At 36.0% G+C, this 20,214-nt stretch overlaps 1 long non-coding RNA gene across 1 annotated transcript in view; it reads right to left on the bottom strand.

Moving 5' to 3' along the window:
- LOC113255053 (uncharacterized) overlaps nt 1–20,214 on the bottom strand; it is a 235,901-nt gene that overhangs the window by 20,340 nt on the left and 195,347 nt on the right. The window contains exon 5 of the long non-coding RNA XR_003316079.4: nt 11,737–11,846. This is a non-coding gene — a long non-coding RNA (uncharacterized LOC113255053). The remainder of the gene's footprint in view (nt 1–11,736; nt 11,847–20,214) is intronic.

The following is a 20,214-nucleotide window of genomic DNA, read 5'->3' as shown; positions in this document are numbered from 1 at the left end:
TTCTTTCTTTCTTTCTTTCTTTCTTTCTTTCTTCTTCTTTCTCTCCTTTTATGGTTCCTTTTCCTTCTTCCTCATTTATCCCCTCATTGATCCATTTCCTTTTTGCCTGTAGGCCTCTGTGCCTGATGATGACTGATTTTTTTGTGGGGGATCTTTTGTTTTTCTTCTTTTCTTCTCACTCTGTGTCTGTTAGTATCTATATGTATAAATATACATACACATACGCATACTTACATATGTATGTCAGTATATACTTGTCTAGTAAGAGTTATCTAGTTAAAACAAAAGCATTGAGTTTAGTAAGACAAGCATGAACACCACCATTTCACAAAGAGGGAGCAGAGTTTGACTGATTGACCTGAAATCTCTTAATTAGTCAGCTCCCCAGAAAGCAGTAGAAAGAAGTTCTTCCTGATGTATGTTTGTAATAAAGGTAATTAAAAGTTTTTGCTTTTTATATTCATACTTATGCTATTAGGTGCATACAATTCATTAATATTACTTCTTCTTGGTGGATTATTTCTTTTATTATTGTATAGGTTTCTTCATCTTGGTTAATGACTTTTGACTTTATTTTGCCTGATGTTGATATTGTTACTCAAGCTTTTTACAAGACTAGTATTTTGTTTTGTTTTGTTTTTTTCAAAATTTTATTTAAATTCAAATTAGTTCACATGTAGTGTAGTATTAGTTTCTGGAGTAGAAATTAGTGATTATCCCCTCATCCACCTCCCCTCCAACAACCCTCAGTTTATTCTTTGTTTTAGTTAGATTTTTTGAAAGCAGAGTATAACTTGGAATTAAAGGAAAATCAATTGATAATTGGCATAATTAGAACTATTGCAGTTTTTCTGGTGGCAATTCATGTATTGGGCTTATTTCTACTACCTTAATTTTGTGCTTTGTGGTTATTGTTCTTTTTCTTTTCACCTTCCTTGCTTTCTTTTAAATTGATGAAATTTTCTTTTTTTTTAATCATTCAAAAGCTATAACTTCTGTTTTTATTGTTTTAGTGTTACTCTTAAAATGTCCAGATAGATTTTTAATTATAACTTCTCCTAAACAGGGCTTCCATTAGTCAGTATTTGTATCCTTTACCTAACCATGAAAAAGTATTAATATGCTCTAAGCATGCATTGGAAATCCTTCTACAATTTTATTCCTATTTAGATTTTTATTTTTACCATTTTAACCCTACAGATTTGGTATTTTTATTTTAATATTATTAAAATAGCTGACATTTTATCAACATCTGTGGTTTGTATTTCTTTTGGTTATGTGTATCTTTTAATAGTTCTTTTAGCACAGGTGCAGGATGGTAAGCTCTCAGAGTCTTTGAATGTCCAAAAACTTTTTTTGTTACTTTCACTGCTAACTGTTGGTTTAAACTATGTAAAAAATTCTAAATTGATATTTTATTTTTTTCTGTTTAGTTGGTATAGCAATGACTAAGAAGGGTATTAAAATCTCCAACTAAGATTTTCTATTTCTCCTTTCCAGTCTGTCAATTTTTGCTTTATATATTTTGAAGGACTGTTATTGTGTCTTCTAATGAATTAAGCCCTTTATCATCATGAAATTTCCTTTCCTCTTTAGCTCTTGTAATAGTCTTTTTCTTGTTTTTCTTTTATCTGATACTATAGACACTTCAGCCTTCTTAGGCATACTATTTGCACAGTACATCTTTTTCCATTCATTTACTTTCATTTCCATTTTTACAGGTTACTTTTTATCTTTATTTTTTAGTATAACGTGCATCCCTTTAGATTGCCTATGATTTTTTAATCCATTCTGAAAATCCCTGTCTTTTAATTGGAGTGTTTAGTACATTAATAATTAATGAAATTGTTATGGTAGATTAGATCTGCCATTTTGTTATTTGTTTTTTGTTGGTTCCTTCTGGGTTTTTTGTTTGTTTGTTTCTCTGTCCCTTCTTTTCTGCCTTAAATGGGATCATTTGAATATTTTTAGAATTCCATTTTAATTTATGTATTTTTTACATTTGTAATTTTGCATTATTTCTTTTAATGGGTGCTCTATAATTATATCCTTAACTTTTCACAATCTCCTCAGAGTTAATATTATACCACTTCACATGGAATGAACAAAGCTTTCAATAGTATAGGTCTATTTACCCCTGTTGTGTATTCTACAGTTGTCATATGTTTCATTATACTTTTGAAACTGACAAGACATTACTGTAATTTTTGCTTTAAATAATCCTGAGTTTCAAAGATATTAAAAAGAAATACTACTCTTATATTTACCCAGATATTTACCATTTCTTATATTCTTCATTCCTACCTGAAGATTTAAGTTTCTATCTGCTATCATTTCTCTTCTACCTGAAGAACTTCTTTTATTATTTCTTGTAGTACAGGCCTGCTGGTAATACGTATTTTTCATTTTTTTTCTTTTATATAAAAATGTCCTTGTTTTGCCTTCATATTTGGGAACACTGTCACTAGATATGGTATACTGAGTTGACAGGTATGTTTCCCCCCAGCTTTTAAAGATATTGTTCCACCGTCTCCCAGCTATCAGAAGCTTTAATAAGTTAATGGCAGCTCTAATCATTGTTGCCCTAAGTGTAATGTGTCATTTTCCTCTGGCTGCTTTCAAAATTTACTTGTCATCTTTGGTTTTCAGCAGTTTGACTATCATGTACTCACACATAGTTTTCTTCTCCTGCTTGGGGATCTTTGAGACTTCTAAACCTATAATTTTAAATTTTTATCAAACTTTGAATATTTTCAATATTCTTATTCAAATTTTTTTTTTCTGTTTTATTTTCTTGTCTGTTGCTGTGACTACAGTTCTGTATATATCAGGCCTTTTCATATTGTCTAACAAGTCCATGAAGTTCTATTTTTTCTATGTTGTGTTTTTGTTTTTGTTTATATTTTTTTCAATTTTGTATCTTTTGTTCTCCATATTGAATTATTTCTGTTGACCTAGTTTCAAGTTTATTGACTTGCTTCTGTCATCTGCATTCTGCTATGAAATCCATTCAAATATATTTATAAAATTTTAGATATTTTTCAGTTCTAGAATTTTCATCTTTTAATATATTTGCTGAAATTTATTTATTCTGTACACATTTTCTTTTATGTGCTTGAGCATAGTAATAATAGCTGCTTTAAAATCCTTGTCTGCCACTTCCAATTTATGATCATCAAGGACTAGTCACTGTTTACTATACTTTTCTCTTGAAAATGGATAATATTTTCCTGGTTGAGTTAATTTTAGATTTTACCCTAGATATTGTGAAATGTTATGTTGTGGAAACTCCGTTATATTCCTGAAAAGAGTGTTGACTTTTGTATTTTAGCAGACATTAATTTGGTTGGATTCAAAAATCCAAACTGGCTATTGGGAAGCAGCTCAACTCTTATTTGAGTTCTTCTATCTTTAGTGGAGTCTGTGCAATTCCTAATCAGGAATTAGGCAGATATTTGTGCAGAGTATATACAAAATTTGGGGATTTCCTTGTCTGGTTTCTTTTTCACAGAATTATCCTCCTCCCAACTTTCCACTGTTTGTTATTTCTTTGAACTCTGTCCTTTGGTTCTACAGGTGAAAAAGATTGTGTTTTTTCCTATTGGAATCTTAGCCACGTTGTACAGCATCAACTTCTACTTGTTTTTTTGGCTAAAAGCTGTACCAAAAAAATTGGGATCTCAAACCTTGCTTTTGTTGTCTCTATGGTGCCTTCAGATTGTTGCTTTCTGTATTTTATTCAGAGTTTATGGTTGTTATTTGCAAGAAAGTAAGGTGTGGTAGGAGCTTACATACCCATGTAATCTTTTTAATATCAACTTGATCTTATATCCTTTCTGCCTATATTGGTTTCATGATGTCTTGTTATTTCTAAATGGATGTTGTACCTTCATTTCCTTTTGAAATCCTCCATGCAGTATTTCAAGCTCATTCTTATGTTTTATAAAATAAATTCCACCTCCAGGGTAATCTATTTTCCTCATGGTTTTTGTTTTGTTTTCAGCTTCTCTCTCTTTCTCTCTCTCTCTTTTAGAATTTGCAGGCTTATTTTGAATGCTTTTGTTTGTTTTTTTTGTGTTCTCTATCCTCCTGTACTATTGACCTGTTTTATGGTTGCCTCTACTTAGTTCTCTGGGCCCCCAATCAAAAACTAGGATTTATAATCTGCTCCCCTGATATGTATGAGTATGGAAGACCCAGTAAGAAGTTTAGCTTAGCTTTTAGCACCAAGGTTGTTTTTTTCCTTAGGTTCACTATTACTGATAAAGCTAAAGTCCCCATCAGCAAGTCTGGACCTTTTTTCTCAGCTTCCTTTTACATGTGAGAGAACTCACATAAGGCCCTGATGTTAAGCAGTGACACTACTGTCCCCATCTTGCATGAAACAACTTCAGCATCCCTTCCTCCACAGGAGTCAACTTCCCAGGGGCCACTGCTCCCTTCTGACCTGGATGGCAACACACTTGACACTTCAGGCCCTATCTACTCTCTGGATAGTACGGATATTATCTTTTATATGAATCTGAATGCATCTTTTTTGTTTTCTCTTAATATTTTACCATAATTAGGGGCACCTGGGTGGCTCAGTCCATTAAGCACCTGATTCTTGATTTTGGCTCAGGTCACGATCGAAGTGTTGTAGGACTGAGCCCCATGTCGGGCTCCTTGCTGGGCATGAAGCCTGCTTAAGATTCTCTCTCTCCCTCTCCCTCTGCCCCTCCCCCCTCTTAAAAAATAGTTCACCCATTGTTGCAGTGTGTTTTGAGTAGACGGTGTTTACAAAGCATGATCCCACTACACAAGTTTGACCCTGAAGTCAATGAAGGTTCTTCTATCTTCTCTACTACATACAACAATGCCTCTATGTATTCTTTTGCTTGTTTCTTTTCTATGTCTACCAGAAAATACATTAAGTTTTCCTTTCTGTTTTTTTGCTTAAGCCAGATGATATAGTCTTGCTTGTATGAAGCCAGGCCTCCTGACTTTAGAATTAAGGTGTAGAAGATGGAGTTAGTGAGTATTTACATGTAAGGTAAGATATCAAGGGGAAGAAGAGCTAGTATTTGTGAAGAGGACACATTAGGATTTTGGGGTAAGAGAACAGTCTGTGGAGTTCCAGTGTGTGTGCTACAATCTTGGCTCTGCTGGTACTGGCTCTATGGTACTGAAAAGGTACAAACCTTTCTAAGTCTCATATCCCACAGCTGGCAACAGAATTCCTATTAGGGAGAAAACTTTTACTTTTGGTTCATAAAAAGACCTTGATAAGCCATTGGTATAGATGATGAAACCCTTAAGGTAGGACCTATCATATTGCTCCAGGACAAAAGAATGGGAGAGTAAACTTCTCTATAGGAGAAAATAAAATACATTTTTTTATTGTGCTCCTGAGAGGAAATAAATATAGAATATGGTTCTGTGACAGTAAGAAATGATGGAGGAGGACTAAGGTCTGAAAGTTCTCCAGTGGTGGTACAGCTAAAGGACATCTCAAGAATAAGAATGCATATTGCTTATTGAAAAGTTGCTTGTCTCCTAAACTGTGATGCTGTCTTGTTCCACACCCCCCAAACTTGAGCAATATCACTAATCTCCTCAATGGCTTATATGAGATTTTTGTGTATTTATAATTTTTAATGGAAATAGCCTGGTGAGGCAGTCCATAGATTGAATGGAATCCTCAGAACCAGTGGAATGAGCCCCAGAGGTGAACAAGAAAACATATACTTGGTTATTTATAGAAATCCCAAGGAGGCTTCAGATTTCAATTAGGAGACCCCAAGTTAACAAATGCTCAAAAAATGAGGTAGGGATAAAGGTAAAGCTAGCAGAGCTCTTGGTTGAGTGGGAGAAGGTTAAAGATCCACTGAAGGCATCTTGTACCTGTCATCTGACCATTCATAGACTAATTCTGACCACAAGTACTTACAGAAGATTCTCATTGTTTGCAGTAGGGATATTCTCTAAAGTTGCCACAAACACTAAATTAATGAACAGTGAACTAAGGGAAAACAGAGTTAGGTCCTTGTGAGCCTCTGATCACAACATTGATCAATGTTATGATTGACCAATACACACCTTCTTTTATGTGTGTTTTTGTTTAGAGACACCTTATTTAACGTACTGTTAACACATAACACTCACGTAGCCTTGAGTTCTCCACATGGAACATGGAAAGAAGTTTATCTCACACACATACGTTCTGTGTGAAGCATACCAAGCCTTCCTGTGCTTAGAAACACTGGACAGAACTGTATTACTTTACTTGGGGGCTATTTTAAATAGTGAAATGACCAACGGAAAGCACAAAAATGTGAAACACATGTGGCACTAAACAGACCACAGAAAGAACACTTGTTCATAGTATGAGAGCTGAAACAAGAAGGCGGAGTGTCACCTTGGTCAACTTCAGTTAGGAATGTGGCCATCAGATGACTCAGTTTTTTTTTACTGCTCTGCACATGTCTCTGAGTGACCTCAAAAGCACAGCAAGTATTGATTTTGGGCTTACAAATAAATTTTAGTGACTAGGCAAATGAACAAGTACAGATTCCATAAATAATGATGATTGCCTACATTTTAATTTGACAGGTGTCAACATGAGCTTAGGACTCGGCAGTTAGAGCAAAATCTTCAGTTGTGTTCTTAATATTCCAAATGAAAAGAAAAAGATAGAACATGATCTTTAATGATATACTTCTACTTACAACCCAGTCAGAGAACATAGGACCAGCTCAGCAACTTTGCTTCTTTCAGAGGTTTTGCTATGGTGGAAAATGTGCATTTTCCCAGAAAATTAATGGAATAACTTTCTAAAAATTTAAAGCTCAGAAGTTTACAGACTTATGACTAACTAAGTAAACTTTCAACTAAGTAAAAATTGTAGAAAAATTGGGAGTAATTCGATACATTAAAATTAGTTTTACTCTCTATTCCCCAAAGTCTCAATTGCTTTTTAAAATTGAGCACTTAAAAACATTTATGAAACTACAGTAATCACTAACTATCTATAAAAATTTGCAATTGCTCAAGATTATTCCCTTGCACCCTCAATTTCAAAGTAAGTCAAATAGTTATCTAACTCCACAATTCAGACTACATTGACTGGATCAGAAATATAACATTCACATAAAAAATAACACTTTAAAGACATTAGTGATGGAACTATAGTATTAGGTATCTGCCTCCAGAGAAAGAATCGTATTTTTAAAACTTTGGCAACCAGAGTCTATCAACTATCTGGCCCCTCTTTTTCTTCTTCCCTTTTATTATTCTTGGGCAGACAAGGTTCACCCAATATAAAAATTATTTGCAGCAACAGAGAACACTGCTATTTTTAAAAAAGTATTTGTATGTGGTATTCATTAGGGTAAGCTGTAAGGAAGGATATCATAAAGCCTCTGTTTCAATGGTGTCAGCATAAGAATAAGACAATTGAATAGGGTTAGAAATGAAGTTCTAGGTCCTGCCACATACTCCACTGTTAGAACGTGGCAGTAATTCAAAGAAATTTTAATCTGAATAAAGCTTTAAAAGGCTCAGAATTATAGGCACCTAATTAGTGATCAGAATTTCTCTATCAGGTGTGTGGAGGGGGAGAACTTGATGGAATGATAGTTGGTAGATGACTTGTGTCTTTTACTGAGAGGGTACTTGCTTATTTTCGTAGGGTTCATGCCTGATTCTTCTGTCTAATGGAGCCATAATCTCTTGCTTGGTTTTCCTCTTCTCCTAGGAAAGGATATCTTTCATTTTGTAGTGCCAGGATTCAGTAAGCACTCTGTGACCAGATAATAGATTTATATTAACTGGACCTTTTGGGAGCTTGATTTTACAAATGTGGTCCCACTAGCACCATGAATAAACTACATGTGGCTCCTAATATTCTTGTCTGCACATGGGAAGAAATGTAAGCACTAAGTGTTTGTTGAAATTACCCAAATGAAAAAGGACACAATATATACATTAAAAAACCCCAAACCTTGTTTATTTTTTTGTTTTTTTTTACCACTATTTGGATTATTAGATACTAGAGTAGGTGATCAATGAAGGGCATTAGCTAATTGAAGAGGTTAGATACTAATTGATTTAGGACTTTTCCGCCTGTTGGGAGAAAGAATCACACACTGTAGAATTTTTGGAGGCTCCTTTCAGTAATACGACTCTATGATCCCATTTTACAGGTGGAGATGGAAATATATATATGGAGACACTGTGTCACATATCTATGAGAAATGAGCTTAATCAGAGATAGAAATTGATATAAAATATACAAGACAAAAATGATTAACTCCTTTACCTTATTATTTACCCAACTCCTTTGTTTCTAGCCTAGGAAGTTGGTTTTTGTTTATTTTTAAGGATTCTGGTTGGAGCCTGTCAAAACTAACTGACCCAAGTGCCCTAGGATCTGTTAACCAATAGTAAAGTACATGCTCTGACTTGGTTAGAAATCTCTTCAAACATTAATCACACTCATATCACTTGACTAAATTGTCTACCTCCCTGTTTTATTTCAATCACCATGCAGTTGTCAATGAAGAGGAAGCATCTTGTGGTACAGTTTATTTTCTATTTGCTTGACTTAATGCATTCTGTTTTGTCTTTGAAAGAGAAATGCAGAAATCTGCAGTGATTTAAAGGAATAGAGAAACTTCCAGGCAAGATGCTATACTTCCCTGTGTGATGGAGAAAGAAGGCAAACCCATTAATGCAGGATTTGATTTCCTAGGAAAAGGACTGGCCTTAATCAAAGCAGACATTTGTAAGCAGTCCATTTACTCAGCTAGTAGGCATCTTTCCTGCCTCAGGACCCTCACACACAAATGTCAAGAATAGTTTCTCACTTGTGGTCAGAGATGATCTATCTTTACTGATCATGCTTAGCGTAGACTCACAGTTTCACTTATCTATAGAGAGATGAAGATCCTGGAAAGGGAGGGACCTAATATACTCTACTGAGTATCTTCCATCTGACAGATCATATGTTAGCACATTATTATCTTTGATCCTCTGAACAACCTATGGAAGTAAATAACATTCACATTTTACTGTGAAAGGTTGAAACTCAAACAATTTAATTATTTGTTGAAAATGATATACTTAGAAAGTTGAGATGGTTGCTGAATTTGGACACAAAAGAAGCATAGAAGCTTGGCATAAAGAGGGCCGAGGAAGAAAGCAAAGTGTACCACACCTGTGAGCAATCAAATCTGCGTGGAGACTTTTTGGAAAGTTCAGTCACTTCTTTGCAGAATCAAATGAGTAGCACTGTTATCTATGTCCTTGTTCTTTTTGACTAAATTCATCCCTCTCTCACAACAGGGGAAATTTCTGTTCTTTTAAAGGTCATGTTTTTAAAAGCTATTGACCTAGAGTTTTCCTCACACTCTTCCTACTTCAAATAGTTTGAGTATTAATAAAAATATATTCTCCCTCATTTACTGCTAACCAAACTAACCCTTGAACCATAGAGAAAGAGCTAACTCATGAAAAATAATATATAATACTTGCCTCCACGAAGTAAAATTTCTCCCTAAAATATACATGGGTTAGAATATCGCCACTCTGGGATAGAAGTAGCCCATATAAGAAAGGTGGGACTCTGGAAATATATATACATATAAGTAAAATATATTTATGTAAAGAAGTACATTGAATACAATATGGATAAGTAGAAAAGGAATAAGGCAGCTGGGTTCAGGAGAGGGAAAGCAGTGGAGAGACGAAAATCCTTCTTTGGACATTTTCTTCAACACATGCTAGAAGAAAAAGACATTAGCAGAGAGGGCTTCTCTAAATGTGGAGCCATTTCTCCAACCAAGGTTGGTCTTTCTATTTCATGTTTCTCAGGGGTCAAGTTTCATGCTATAGGGCTCTAATTCCTTAGTACTTCTAGGTTGCGTGGTCTGCCCTGTAGTGACCATCTAGGAAGCCAGGCACTAAAGACTCAGTGACTGCATAGATCTGCTTTCCATGTAAAAGTGGAGAGGATGACCTAGTGATAAGGAGCATGAGTGGACCATAGGGCCATGCAGCCATGGGGATTCACCCAGAGCTCCAGCTAGCTTGAAGAGCTTATCAGTGGTACCAGTAAAGGCAGCTACAGAGTGGTCCAGGCGAGGATTGTTATTTTTGGAAAGAATGAGACAATCAGACATTCTGAGAAGGCATAAAGGTTTGTGTCCAATAAGCAGGCCTGTCAAAGTCTGCCTGAGGATCATTACTTTCTAGCCAACCAGAAAAGAGAACATAGAGGATTGTATCTGGGACGTTTTTAGGGGATAGTCTTCCAAGGCACCTATCACTTGTGTTCACATTTTATTGATTATGATTCAGTCACGTGGTCACATTTAATTGCAAAGGAGGCTAGGAAATGTAGTATAGTTGTGTACCTAGAAAGAAGAAGGAAACATGGGTTTTGAGAGGCATCTGACATATCTGCTGTATATTTTAGAAAGTAAGGTCTAGAGAAATTGAGTGCCTTGCCAAAAGTCACACAGCATAGAGCCCGAGTTCTCCCTACAATAATATGCTTCTTACTTTTTGCCTCTGAAATAATCTGCGAGTCTGTGGCTATGAGCATCATACTGTGTTCCAGACAGAAGGGCCGACCCTTTTGTTTGATTTTGAAAGGAAAGCATGGCACTCCAACGATACATTTAATAGACCTAACCATATCCCACCGCTTTTTGGTATCTTAAAAGAAAATCTGGAATTATGGAAGAAGATTCAATTTACATGACATAAAAATAAAGTGCAGCAACAATTGGTTGTTTTGACTAAGAAAAAGAGAGAATTTCTTGTTTGACATTTCAGTGAACCATTGAACCAAAAGAATCAAATCATGGCCCCTCCGTGAGAATAAAGTATAGGTAGATAATTCACTTTTTCCAACCTTTGAAGAAAAGCAAGGCAGTCTAGTTTAGTAAACGTGAGTTAGACCAACCTAAAATATGTGACCCCAAACAAATGTTACAAACAGAATATTTCAAATACTAGGTAACATAAAGTAAATAAGATAGTAAATAGGATATCCTGATAGTTCAGAAAATTGGCTAAATCTCAAAGTTGAGGCCAGTGGATGATGAGTACTTCATGATCTGAATAGAAGTCTGAGATACATCTCCGCAGCACGTGCTTAGCAGGTGACTGGATAGATCTGTGAATATCGCTCAACTCTAGACTATATTAAAAAGGGCTAGAGATTAATCAAGTGAGTTCTCTAAAGAGAATTTTTAGGGTGGAGAATACTATGGCATTTCTTTTCCTCTCACTCATGGGAAGGAAAAGAGAGGATGGGAGAAGTTTGTTCATTCCCTCTTCCCCGAGCCAAGTGAGGGAGAACTCAAAAGAACCATCCAGAAAATTAAATTTGTTTGCAAAATGAGGAGACTTGTGCGGACCTCTTGTTTGGAAAACACTGAAGGCAGGAATCAGGCTGGCATGTTTCCTCTGCTGGTGAGGCAAGGATTGGCGAGCAAGCAGTTGGTTAAGCTGTACTCCATAATTTGGTGGGAGTCAAACATTCGAGTCTTCCTGCAGGCCAAATGGGCACATGAAGAAGACAGCCAGACTTGAGTTTTCTCAAAACCCAGTCCAATGGACTGAAGAGTGGGGCAAGAGAAACCCAGCAGAAGATCCTGGGTAAGGGGAATGTACTAGGCCATGGGTTATATCTGAAGAACCCTTCGATGAACTCAATTGAGATCATTGGCCTCAGATGTTTATCCCTACCTCTTGGAAAATGTCCTTGGCTTCCAGATTCTGTTCTGCTAAGACTTCATCTCTGGCAGCTCTCATCCATTTCTCTCTTTCTAGTTGTCCCTCTGCCTTGCTTCTTTTGTCTGTGGAGGTGAAAGTACAAGTCACTTTTAAGAATTCCTCCAGGTAATTCTGGTACTATTTAATTGCAACAAAGTGGATGACCTTCACATAGGCTTTCTAATTTTCTTTCATCAGGTTGATCAACCTTTTAGTGTGTGTTTGATTTTTCCCTTTTCTGATTCAATTTTGCTAAACATGTGCAGTGGGTTCAATTATTTTTGGTAAGTCAGCACATGAGTCTTCCATGCTTAATTTTAAGTGAATGAAAAACAAATTGGTGATGTAGAGAGTTCTTTTGGCTTTTGATGTGTTATGATCTCTCTGTTGTGGGGAAAAGGGTCTCAAATCTAGAAGGACATTCTATATCTTCTGCCTTGTCATGCTTTCGTCCTCACCAGAACACATCCTTCAACTTGGGGGGGTATTGGTGAGATTTTTTTATATATTTGCAAATTTCTTCTTCTCTGCAGTGCTGCTTAGGGGACAAGGAAAAGGAGATACATCATTCCCAAGAGCCTTACTTTCTCAAATATAATAGGAGACCATCATTAAGATCGATATTTTTAGATTTACAACAGCATTTGTAAACAATTGACCTACATGTAATGATTGGGAAAAAGGCAAACTAAATCCAATAAAATTTCATCGTTTTCTTGTCCTTTTAAGGTTAGTAGATGTAAATAGAACCATTTAAATCTAAAATTATTTAACTTGATGAATTAAAATTGCCACTCGACATAATAACGTGGTGAAGACAGAATTAAAATGTTCTTTTCAGAAAATGCAGTTTAAACATTTGCACGTTAAAATAAAGAGTGCTCTTTTCGAGCTCTGGTGAATACAGCAGCAAAAAACCAAAACTAAATACCTTTCCTTCTTTTTGAAATCTTCTTTCGGTAAAGAAAATTAGATATTTAAGATTTTCTCCTTCTTAATTCTTTTAATAATGTATCATGGGAGAATATGGAAATTGTATGCTACAGAGGTTCTCTGTATAACTTGAAAATAAAAGAACGATTTATGCAACTTTTTCAGAAGAATGCTAGGAAGATATTTGAGAAGAGAGAACCAGGTTTATTGGATTGTTAAGCTCTTGGTACTGTAATAGGCCCACAGAACAGAGCCACTGCGTTTTATAACTTCTGGAGACACCGTTGACCTCCTAGTTCACAGGAACGTCATCCTGTGGAGTTGTATGGTATTGTGTGGTGTGCAGTCTAAGCCACATGGCTGCGTGTGGATTCCCTGCCTTAGAATCTCTTTTGAATTCCTTTAGAATAGTAACAGTAAAAACAACAATGACAGAAGAAAATGTCTTCTAACATCTAGTACCTTTTAGTTTTTCTCACTGAAGCATAAAGAAGTTAGGGAGGAAACCTCAAAAGGACTACATCTCAGGTACAGCACGGAGAGTTGTCAGGAGGGCTGGTTGGCTTGAAAAATAACTGGGGAAAGCAAATGGGAGGGGTGGGCCTGGCGGGAGAAGAAACAATCCTTCCTGGGCCAAAACAATGGCAGCCGGCGTTCCATGGGCTTTTGCTATGATGAGAGTGCTCAGAATTGGGCGACTTCCCTATTTGCAATTATGGGTGGCAGCTTTAATGGTCAGCTGCTGGTCATTCTGGACCAGACCCCCAATAGGTAGACACTATTTACTCTTCATTTTTGGATCTTCTCTTTCCCCACTCCCCTCTCTCTCCACAGTCCTGACATTTCATATTGAAACGTGGACTAGAATAAATTAAGTTACCTATAGTTGGCCAGATTGGCTTTTCCTCTTCAGCTTTTATGTTGGTAGAAGGATGAGGGAAGAAAAGGTTAAACAGACTTGCTTTGATATTATGAAATGCTGGTGATGTAAATTCAAAATGTAAAGTATCAACCTTGAACAAATAACTTAAGATTTAATATAATGTTTTCCATTTGAAAAACGTCCAAGACAAGCAGACTTCAGTTTATGAAAATTTTAGTTGTCTTATTTTTCTTCTGTGGCTCAGACTAAGTTTCCCTGCTTATGGTTTGATTTTTAATAGAGTTTGCTACTGGAGTCTCTTCAGCAACGTCAATTCTAATGGTCTCTCTCCCTTCATAAAATGTTCCCTCAAAGCTTACTGAGGAAGAGGAGTTGGGAATATAGGAACGAGCTCACCTTTCATGTATAGTGGGCTTGTATTGTTGCAGTCTTAGCTATAGTCCTTCATATGAAGCCTGTATCATACAAAAGCCTTATTTTGCTTGATGATATAGGCAAGATGGAGCTTTTGGTTATGATAGATTTAAACAACAACAAGTATGTCTTTTGAGCTGCTTTCCCAGGGGAGATGATGCATTTTTCTAGAACAGATCACATTTATTCTTAGTTGCACTTCTCTATTCCAGTAGAATGTGTTTGTAAGATACTTGGGTCCATGTGAGTCTGGAATTCCTGGTATTATTCCCAGTACCATTGCTTTTGACAAGTGATACTTGTAATACTTGGCCATTTGGATTCTTAATGGAGCTATCTATCATAGTCCGTCTCATGGTGAAACAGTGTCTTGTGTCATTTTTTTCTGTTCCTAGTCCCAGCCCTAGATTTCCTGTAAAGAGAAGTAATTGTGCCCTCCTTAACTGAGACTTCCCTGCTGCCTGATATAAATGTTATAATGATGCAGACTACCTCCTCCTCTGCCCCACTCACCAACCCCCTATTTTTTTTTGATACTTTTCTAGGTAGGAGATGATACACAATATCCTATAAGAGATGACCAAAAAATCATTAGAAGTGATCATTTAGAAAATAAATCAGTCAGGAACAGCTGGGCAACAGTGACTCAGGGAGCCAGTAAAAATGTAGGAGAAACATACCTTAATCCAAAAGAAAATTAAATAATGGTGACTATAGGCGAACAGGGATATTTTCTCTTTGATGTTTTTACTAAAAGAAGTTTAAAATAATTTACAGGCATACATTCATAATTAGTTCTCTGTATACCCCCATTTTTGAATGCTTAAACTGAGGCTGATGGCTAATGATTGATTTATTCAAAGCACTCAGCATGTCAGTGGTTGAATTTTGTTGAGATCCCTTTCACTGTAGACCACACCGCTTCTAATGACCTATGTATAATTCATCTCAGCTTCGTCCGAATTAGGAGCTGACAGTTTTTGGTAACACAAATCATAACTTCTTGTCAGTAAAACTCAGACCGCTAGGAAGCTCAGTATGCCGCTAACGTTGTTGTTTTTGTACAGATTTGAGAGAATCTAATAGTTTGCCACCTTTATGTTGGCACATGCATGCATATGTTTATTGATGAAGTCGATTTTTCTTCAACCCAGGTATTTCCTGGGCAAGCAGGAAAGGAGATCATTCTGAGGATTTTCTCCCGGGTGGTTGGTTCAACATGAGTTAATAAAAATGCATTAAAAATCCCTTCAGTTCAAAATTTTTCACTACTGATCTTAGAATGATAACCGTGAGCCTAAAAACCAGAATCAGGTGGTTTTATTTCAATTTCTTCAACAGCTTTTTGTAATTTTAAAAATCTCTTCCCTCTGCAGCTGTGTGACCCTTCTCTTTTAGTCTCTCCCTGTTGTGAGTGTGAATACTTGTGATCAAAGGCCCAGTTTTGCTTCTTTGGTGTGCAGAAGTCCTTGATTTCAAGACCTTTTGAGATCGAACTGAGCCATGCATACATAACAGGAAGACAGCACGATCCAGAGAAGACCGAGTGATATTGGAACATGTATTTGAATGTTGATTCTAAATGTTAACCAGAGATTTTCCATTATTTTTCTATAACATAAGAAATAAATTTACTACTTACATCTTGACTTGGATAAAATTATGCCATACCCTAAATACTAAAAATTGTACCTAGAAATGCTCTAGATGCTTGCCACATATACTTTGCTGCATAATATTTTCTAATAGATATACTTTCTTTGAAGAAATTGGCTGGTTCTATGGTTTTTTCCAATAGAATAATTTTTTACTTGGGACTCCTGGGTGGCTCAGTGGGTTAAGCATCTGACTTCAGCTCAGGTCATGATCTCAGGGTCCTGGGATGGAGCTGCACATCAGACTCTGTGATCATTGGGAGTCTGCTTCTCCCTCTCTCTCTCCCTCTGTCTTTTACCCCACTTGGGCTCTCTCTTTCTCAAATAAATAAATTAAATCTTAAAAAAAAAATAAAAACAATTTTTTACTTTAGAGCCTGAGAAATATCCATGGTTAAATTCATGGTTAAGAGTCTTTATAGATACTGCCTAATTATAGTTGTTTTAACTTATAACAAAACTAAGGAAATGTACCTAAAATAGTGCAGGTGTAATTATACTTAACAGTTTTTTATAACAAGACATTGACTGGTTTTATCTAGCCAGAATTCTTTTTTTTTTTTTTAATCTAGCCAGAATTCTTAATGAATGGGAGTTTAAGAGTATAACTGTCTTTTCTGGGAAAGAATCAAATCAACAAAGCTGCTATTCGAAAGCTAAAATTAAAAAATCAACCTAGAATGTGTCTTGCTCATTATGTGTCCAGTACTTTTTTATGATCAGTGTATGCCTACATCTTTTATCTCTGTCATTCTCTATAAAATCATTGATGTTGATAGATAACCCTGATGGCCTAGAATATACAAAATCAAAAGAAAGATGATATGGTATTTATTACATTCTATTGACTAAGATAACATGAATGTTAATACACTTTTTAAAGACTTTGAATAAAAATGGTTGAAATAAGAAAAAGAGGGGGGGGCTTAGGTTAAGACTAAGATAACTAGAAAATCATCCATGAACTTAAGAGTAAGAAAAAATGAATATCAGTGTTTGTCAGAATTTTTTATCACCTTTTAGCTCTCTAACTTAATATACATGTGGTTATGAAAAAATAAATAAGATGGGCTCATCTATTTCTTATACTGTCATATAAATGGACTCCAAAATGGTCCCAGCCAAAAGCAAGAAAAAAAATTAATCAATTCATTCAGGATCATCTGGTATACTACTAATAGAGTGGGAATTAACATTCAAAATCTATCTTCCTTATTAGAACTTTTTCCAAGAGATGTTAGGAATGCTACCATTTTAATATCTAAATATACTATTTAAATATAATATGAATATAATATTGAAAGTAATAAACCAATATTTGGGAGTCAAAACCAAATACTAGCACAATGACTCCCACATGAAATTATATACATTATTTATTGCACTGAAATTTTGCTATTGCTTAAAATAAAAACTCTGAAGCTTAAAATATTTGTCGATAGTACAGATAGTGCCCAACTGGAGATCAATCAGGTAAGTCTTCAAGATTTATCTGCAGAGCCCAATTTACTTGTTGGAAACTTTCTTCCCATGCTATGGTATGTCATATATTTTTTTTAAAAAATTTTTTATTATATTATGTTAGTCACCATACAGTACATCCCTGGTTTCTGATGTAAAGTTCGATGATTCATTAGTTGTGTATAACACTCAGTGCACCATGCAATATGGTATGTCATATTTTTGGCAATAATATTTTATTTCTAATGGAATATGCTATGTATGAGAAGAACTTTGTTGAACACATTTTATTAAATATATATTTTAAAAATATATAAATCTGGAAAACTCACCTTCTTTCCCTCCTTCCTTCCCTCCTTCCTTCTCTCCCTCGGTCCCTCCCTCCTACCTTCCCTTCCTTCCTTCCTTTCTTCCTCCTTCTCTCCTTTCCTTCCTTCCACTATCATTTATTGGGAACCTATTTTGTCCAAGAAGCACTGAGCTCTAAAGCATTCAGAAAGATCTAAAAGATCTAAAGGACATGATACATGTCTTGGGGGAAATGGGTATGCAGACATCTGTAGCACAAAGTAGGCCATCGTTATTATTCCTGCATTAGCCGTGAGGAGTCAGACATTAGAGGGATCCTTTCCAGCTTTAGTGGTCAGGAATCAGTCATTTCTGCAAGGGGTCTTATTTATTTATTTATTTATTTATTTATTTATTTAAAGATTTTATTTATTCGTTTAACAGAGAGAGCGAGCGAGCATGTACAAGCAGGGAGAGTGATAGGCAGAGGGAGAAGCAGACTGCCCGATGAGCAGGGAGCCCAACGTGGGACTTGATCACAGGACCCCGGGATCATGACCTGAGCTGAAGGCAGACGTTTAACTGACTGAGCCATCCAGTGCCCCTCTGCAAGGTGTCTTTATTCCTTTTAATGCACCATGGTATTTAGAAACCAAACTCTGACATGGGATGCTGCTGCTTGTTCTTGTTACCTTTCAGCGGACAGAGTTAGGGAATCTATGTATAAATATAAATATAAAATGTGCAATAATCACATTTTAAAAATTATTTATCTTAGAGAAAGAGAGAGACAGCTCTCGAGTAGTGGGAGGGGCAGAAGGAGAAGAAGAGAGAGAATCTTAAGCAGACTCCACACTGAGTGTAGAGCCTAACACAGGGCTTGATCTTATGACCCCGAGATCATGACGAGCCAAAATCAAGAGTCTGATGCTTAACTAACTGAGTCACCCAGGCACCCCGCAATAAGCACATTTTTATCTCTGTTTTAAAATCTATATGTATATATTTAAAACCACAAGTTTATATTGATACCTCCAATTCAAACTCTAGGCTTCTCTCTAGATTTCTCATTTTTTTTATTGTAACTTCCTTCCCTAACACTGAGAAACTTGGCTCTCGTCGTCATTGATATTATTAGATCAGTATCCCCTGTATATAATCAATCTTCCTTTGCAGCTCCTGGTCCCTCCCACATGCAGAGGCTTTTCTCATGCCACCCTTGCTCTGACATTCTGTAACCAGCCACTTTACCATGTGATATCCTACCCACCCTGGCCAGGCCACAAGACCTTGCATCATCAGGTCAACTGACATGTGGTTTGCTCAATAAAAATTTGATTGATTAACATGTCTCAATAGCACAATGTTTATGGTTTTCATAGAGCAGAATATTGTCACAAGAAAGCAGCTTCCTGTCCTGCTAACAATTCTAGGCTTTTTTTTCTGTGTCTGTGTTAAAATTACATTATGTTAGTGTCAAACTCAAGTCCAGTTATTTCATTCCAGACAACAGAAAATGAAGTATGCAAATACATTTTGGATGATGAGGTTTGAAAAGGCCTAGGATCAATGAAGAGGAAGAAAAATTTTCTGTTGACATTTTAAACTGATTCATTTAATAACTGAATTCTCCCTGGCTTGTAAAACAAACAAACAAACAAACAAACAAACAAAACAAGACAAAACAAAACAGAACACCAAACATAGAGGTGTTTGAAGGTACAATGTAAAAGAATGCAGGATCACAGGACCCCGGGATCATGACCTGAGCTGAAGGCAGACGCTTAACTGACTGAGCCATCCAATGCCCCTCTGCAAGGTGTCTTTATTCCTTTTAATGCACCATGGTATTTAGAAACCAAACTCTGACATGGGATGCTGCTGCTTGTTCTTGTTATTAAAATTATGGTTAATTCATGGTATTTCCTAGCCATAACTTCATATACAAGTGAAAAGAGAAAAAAGTGAGAAAGAATTTATTCTTAATTAATCTTGTAGAGTTTAAACATAGGCACAAAAAGTGCTCTGCTATGGAAAAAAATAGTAGGAAATTAAGATCTATGAAAAATGTTTGTATTATATATTTTTAAACTAAATCATGACTTGGGAAACACAGACTAATATCGGTTGCAATCATATACTAATAACAAATAATCAGCATCTGTAAACCACAGCAATATGGATCAGTGTATGTTATCAGTGAAATGTTAATGACTTGGTGATGGCCAGTAGGCTGATGTCAATTCATTGAGGGCAAAGGACTTTATGATCCTTGATCTTTCAAGGATCTCCCCATTGCCCTGTTCCTTGCCCTGACGGACTCAGTTTGCTTAGAGTATAATTATTAGTAGCACCCTTTTTTATTCTGGAAAGTGTTACAGCACGGGTGATGAATTATATGGTTATAACTTTAGATAGAATTTGGAGAGAGAAATCTGAGGGATCTCTCGGCAGTTCTTGCCACTTTGACCTACAGGAAAGAGGCAATTTTAAGTAAAGCCACATAGGCCTCATTCCACTCTGGACTAAGTATGAAAGCAAATTGGACCAATCAGCTGTATTTTACACCAGCTGTAACTTCTGGGTGGTCTTCAAGAAAACCCCATTTAGAGTGCATTTCAATGATGCAAAGGAAATTTCACAGACTGCTAAAATGAGAGTGGGAGGTCTGCAGTTGAAAGAGAGGGTTTCAATAACTATGTTATGGACAGCAGGAGAAAAGCTTTTCTAGCTGTAGCTGTCACCTGAAACTTCAGCCCTTAGTTACTCACTAATATACATTGTTCACAGCATTCTACTATTTCCCCGTAACATCTA

Source organism: Ursus arctos, unplaced genomic scaffold, assembly GCF_023065955.2.
Source record: "Ursus arctos isolate Adak ecotype North America unplaced genomic scaffold, UrsArc2.0 scaffold_5, whole genome shotgun sequence".
In the NCBI taxonomy this organism is placed as follows: Eukaryota; Metazoa; Chordata; class Mammalia; order Carnivora; family Ursidae; genus Ursus; species Ursus arctos.
The sequence above is the reverse complement of the archived record's forward strand: the minus strand, read 5'-3'. Positions and strand labels throughout refer to the sequence as shown.